At 46.0% G+C, this 5,740-nt stretch overlaps 1 non-coding gene across 1 annotated transcript; it reads right to left on the bottom strand.

Moving 5' to 3' along the window:
• Positions 1-3,259: 3,259 nt before the first annotated feature.
• Positions 3,260-3,331, bottom strand: TRNAA-UGC (transfer RNA alanine (anticodon UGC)). The gene has a single exon. It is a non-coding gene; the product is annotated as a tRNA-Ala (tRNA).
• Between the last annotated feature and the right edge of the window lie 2,409 nt (positions 3,332-5,740).

The following is a 5,740-nucleotide window of genomic DNA, read 5'->3' as shown; positions in this document are numbered from 1 at the left end:
CGACCAATCAGCAGATCGGAATTTAAATTTTGCGGCAATACTGCTGATTGTTCGCGGCCGGCGACTGCGACCAATTAGCAGAGCATTATTTAAATTTGGCGTCAATCTCGCTGATTGGTCGCGTCTGCCGTCCGCGACCAATCAGCAGAGCGTTGTTTAAATTTGGTGCCAATCTCGCTGATTGGTCGCGGCTGGAATCCGCGACCAATCAACAGAGCATTGTTTAAATTTTTCGCCAAAATCGTTGATTGGTCGCGGCTGGCGGTAGTGACCAATCAGCAGAGCGGTGTTTCAATTTGCCACCAAAATCGCTGATTGGTCGGGGCCGGCGGCCGCAACCAATCAGCGTCGTATTAGTGAGGACCGAGGAGCGGTGCTGCCTGTGCGGGTACTTCCGCTGCCAGCAGCTGGGAGATGAGCGGCTGCTCGCAGCAGAAGCATCCCGACCGGCGGTGCCGCTCCTCGGTCCTCCGTTCACACTTGCCGTCGGGAGCTCATAGCGCTGTTTAAATTAGGCGCCAATCTCGCTGATTGGTCGCGGTTGGTTGGGGCATTAAAACCGTCTTGTTAAACCACTCTGAACTCCACGTCTCTTCCAAGGGGCATTAAAACCGTCTTGTTAAGCTACTGTGACCTCCACGTCTCTTCCAAGGGGCATTTAAATGGTCTTGTTAAGATACTGTGACCTCCACGTCTCTTCCAAGGGGCCTTAAAACCATCTTGTTAAACCACTCTGAACTCCACGTCTCTTCCAAGGGGGATTAAAACCGTCTTGTTAAGCTACTGTGACCTCCACGTCTCTTCCAAGGGGCATTAAAACCGTCTTGTTAAACCACTCTGAACTCCACGTCTCTTCCAAGGGGCATTAAAACCGTCTTGTTAAACCACTCTGAACTCCACGTCTCTTCCAAGGGGCATTGATATTGTCTTTTTATTCCACTGTAACCTCCACCACTCTTCCAAGGGGCATTAAAACCATCTTGTCAAGCTACTGTGACCTCCATGTCTCTCCTAAGGGGCATTAAAACCATCTTGTTAAGCTACTGTGACCTCCACGTCTCTTCCAAGGGGCATTAAAACGGTCTTGTTAAGCTACTGTGACCTCCACTTCTCTTCCAAGGGGCATTAAAATGGTCTTGTTAAACCACTGTGAACTACACAGCTCTTCCAAGGGGCATTGAAATGTTGTTTTCAGTTACCTCTAACCTCCACGACTCTTCCATTCACTGCTAAGGCCAACAGTGTACTGGAGTCCCAGTTGCTATAAATGGAAAAAATGGTTTAGTTAAGGCCCTCTGACCTCCATGTCACTTCCAAGGGGCATTGGAGTGCCTCGAAATTTTTGGTAGGCATTGCACTCACTGTATGCCCTATAACTGTGTAGCCGAACCGCTCCTTTTGGTACAGAAACATATCCTACAAGACATGTGTGGTTGACTGGCCTGATATTGATGTGAATGGTCCCTGTTCCTCCTGCTCTTTCTCCTTTGCCACCACCTCATCCATCATTCATCACCTGAAGCTTTGTTTTAACAGGAGTCATAGAACTGGGATAGTAGCAGGAAAACATCCAGAAATCCTCAGAGGAGGTAGGATATGCGCCAAAACGTTGACCACCTCAGGCCTAGCCGCTACTACATACATGAGCTTGCATTCCAAGGAACAGAAAGCTAATGAGATGGATAGCCTCATGATCATAAATAATTTACTCGTTGTGTAGGAGGCCGACCATTGCTGCTGTTTACCTTCTGAACTTTGTGTTGAAGCCTGATTGACCCAGGACACGCAATCCTCTATGTCTGGAGGACGTGTTGCATCACAGTGTCCAGCTGTATCCCGGCTTCCACAATATTAACCCAGTGTGAAGGCGTCAGTGAGATGGACCATCCCTGGCCACATTCACTTGTCCACGTGTTTGTGGTTAGGCTGTCCTTCCCACTAAATGCACTGGGGAGGTCACAGGTAATGTTTTGGTATGCGCGCTTGTGTATAAGGCGCACCGAGACAAATAGGGGCAGCTGGGGATCGTTTATGGACACCCAGCCGCCCCCAGGCGGCTGGGGACCGTGTGTGGGCACCCGGCCGCGGGGCGGCTGGGGACCGAGTATGGACACCCGGCCGCCCCCTGGCGGATGGGGACCAAGCGTAAACACCCGACCACCCCCGGCGGCTGCGGACCAAGCGTGGACACCCGGCCGCCGGGCGGCTGGGGACTGAGTATGGATACCAGGCCGCCGACGCAGCCATGACGTGGTGGCCAGATTCCGCCTCCACATGCCTAAAAGGCCCAATTTCAAGTGCAAGCAAGCAAGCAGTATGGTATTGCAGCCTGGGGGTGGGTGAGTGGGTGGCAGGCTGCATACTTGCTCTTTCATTGCAAGGAATGGGGGAGGTACAATTGAACACTGCCCTGGGACAAGGACTTGCACGGGGATAGTTGCAAGTCTGCATCTTCTGATGCGGCAAGGATCATTTCTGATGGGCACACTTTTAGGCAGTGACCTAGGTGTCAGAGATGCATCCAGGGGTCTTCCCCATGCTGTTCCCATGTCTTTTCAGCACTGTATGCATGTGTCACACAGCACATGGCCAGATAAGGTTGTAAAATGTTAAAATGACATTTCCCGGTGATTGCATTTGTCACGGTTGAAAGCAATGCAAAAGTGCAAAAACGCATAAAAAATGCTACTTGTGAACATAGCCCAAGGTGTGGAGGAGTATTTTTGTTTTTGGTTATTTATTTTACCTTATACACAAGTCATTACCCTGGAAAGGATGTTCCTTAACATATTTCACAGGAAAACAGTTTCAGTTTCATTTTTGGACCTTCTATTGTGAGCCCGTAAAAGTGGCTTAATACTTCTGACCACGTTATTGACAGCAGTGACCTGGGGGTCAGAAATGCTTCCTGGGGCGATCCCCATGCTGTCCCCATCTCATTTGAGCACTGTCACTATCGTTTTGGGCACTTTTTAGGCTTTCTACAGACTGCCGGGGGTGCCGCCGCAAAAATGCTTGGGTCTCCCATAGGGACATTGGGTTCATTGCTCGGGTCCGGCAACCGAGTATCACGGCGAGCTCGGGCCGAGATTCGAGCACCCGAGCATTTTAGTGTCGCTCAACACTAGTCCCTTTCTGATATTTAGTGCTGTGTGCAGTTTCTGTGTTACACCCAGACAGATGAACCGCTGTATACTCACACGTATCAGATTCCTGAATGTTTGGAAACTTTTCTAGTTTTTTTTTTTATCACAAAACATGGAGATGCTGGGGATTGAACCCAGGGACTCATACATGCAAAGCATGCGCTCTACCACTGAGCTACATCCCCTGTATGGACACCCAGGGATTTGTTCTCATCTACAAGAGTCACTAATCTATGACTATCTACTAATAGATTTTCTCTATTATTTTTTCTCTTTTATAATCATGCAGCATAAATAACATCATATTCTCATAGTCTGGACTATTAGGGACAAGACAAAACTATTTTTCTTTAATTTTTTATTATTTGTTTATATTTAAAATATGGGGAAAAAAGGAAGCGATTTTATTTTTTACATCTTTTTTTGAACAGATTAAAAAAAAATGCAATTCTCCTTTTCCCATATTTTAAAGAGATTGTTCCCTACTGGATGGCGCTTTTCGATTGTCCCAATCAAATAAAAAGAAAGCAAAGAGCACTTACCTCCCAGATACGCACCATGACAAGCACTGCACCCCATGATGATCTCCTGACATTGCTTATGTCTGATGATTGGTTGCAGGCCATCAGCGGCGGTAGAAAGGCGGCATCACCTGCAGGAGAGATTACACTCTTGTGTCAGTGTGAGCGGGCTGTCGTCGAGAGCAGTCACATTAGTGACTGCTGATGTGACTGCTCTCCAAGTCATCCGGACTGTCATGGGACAGTATGGATTATATTCACGGCGGACAGGTGAGTATTATGGTGGTTTACTATTTTTTGTAGTTTACTGGTGACAAGGGCATCAGGGATTAGGTGTTAAGGTGAGCATTATGGTGTTTTTTAATTTTTTCTCTTTTACCGGGGACAAGGACTTCGGTGGATTAGACATAAAGGTGAGTATAATACTTTTTTATTTTTATTTCAATAAAAGAGTGTTTGTCTTTATTTAAAATAAAGGACTTTATTCTGGGTGTTTTTTTTTACAATCTGACTATTGGGTTAGTAATAGGGAGTCTTATAGATGCCTCTCCATTACTAACTTGTGGACTTGATATTAGCAGTCATAAAACAGCTGACGCCAACCCCACAATCATTAACCCACTTGTCATCGCATCAGGGCAAGTGGGAAAATCGGAGGCTAAGCATCAGATTTGGCACATTTTATTGATGTACGATTTCTGGGGCGGCTGAGAGCTGATGTTTTTAGTCTAGGAGGGGGCCAATAACCATGGCCACTTCCTAAGCTATTAATATCAGCCCGCAGCTGTCTGTTTAGCCTTTGATGGTTAGTGAATATAGGGGGACCCCACATCAATTTTTGTTTGGGGTCTCCCCTTTAATAATCAATAAAGGCTAAGCAAACAGCTGTGCGCTGATATTAATAGCCTGGGAACCTTAATGGGTATTGACCTGTTCCCAGAATATTAATATCAGCCACCAGCCGTTGACTTTCCCTTTGCTGATTATGAAAATGACGAGGGACCCCACTTATTTTTTTTTTATTAACAAGCACAGTAAAATAGACACCTAAGGTAACCTTAGTTCGCAGCCTCTAGGTGCTCCAGCAGCTGGAAACTCCCAAAACCTAAAATGTCCCTCAAAGTTTCCCATGAGATTTCTGGGCCTTGCAGCTGCCGGGAGACCCGTTGGCTTTGAACTCTACAAGGTTACTGGAGTTCAAGCCACCAGGTCTGACAGTAGCTCTAATGTGGGACTTTTGAATGCCGGAGTGCCGGACAGGCGCCGGGAGCTGAATGCAGCTCACATCATTGTTGCCTGAGATCAGCGCCGAGCAAGAGACAATGATGGAAATTGTAGTCAGCACCCCCAGGGTACATTATGTGTAAAATAAAGAATTAAATTTAAAAAAACAGAGTGGGCTCTGGCCAAATTTTCATAACCAGCAGAGGGAAAGCCGTGTGCTGGGGGCTGATATTACTAGCCAGGGAAAGGGGCCATTAGCCCAAAATGTTCCCTGGTTATCAATAACAGCTATCAAAAGACTGACCGTCACTTCCAAAACAGAAAACTGGTCTGTACAGGTGCTTACTAAGGGTAGCCATCTCTATATATAACTAACAAATAAAGTAGCACTCTGTAGCGCTATAGCATGCAAACATGAAATATATGAAATTTGAATAGCATTACTGCTCTAGAAAATAGAAATAAATGAGAATTCTTAGCGCATAAATTGGCCAATTCATGTGTATCCGACAGCCACGGTAAGGCGACTCTCGTCACCTGGAACCTACCTGGTGTGAATCCAATCTTATACTTAAATCTACATGTATACGGGAGGGTAAGATCCTGCTATAATTAAAACCTCCTGAGGCTTAGGGATGGAGTGATCAGTCAGAAATCCTACAAATATATGTATATGTATGTAAATGTATACAAATATCAAAAGACTGACCCTCACTCCTCACTTCCAAAACAGAAAACCGGTGTGTACAGGTGCTTACTAAGAGTAGCCATCTCCATATATAACCAACAAATAAAGTAGCACTCTGTAGCGCTATAATATGCAAACATACTATTGTTATAGTTACTATT

This window comes from Phyllobates terribilis, unplaced genomic scaffold (assembly GCF_046119375.1).
Source record: "Phyllobates terribilis strain yellow unplaced genomic scaffold, ASM4611937v1 Scaffold_3__8_contigs__length_932513732, whole genome shotgun sequence".
Classification (NCBI taxonomy): Eukaryota; Metazoa; Chordata; class Amphibia; order Anura; family Dendrobatidae; genus Phyllobates; species Phyllobates terribilis.
This window is presented reverse-complemented; position numbering and strand designations above follow the sequence as displayed.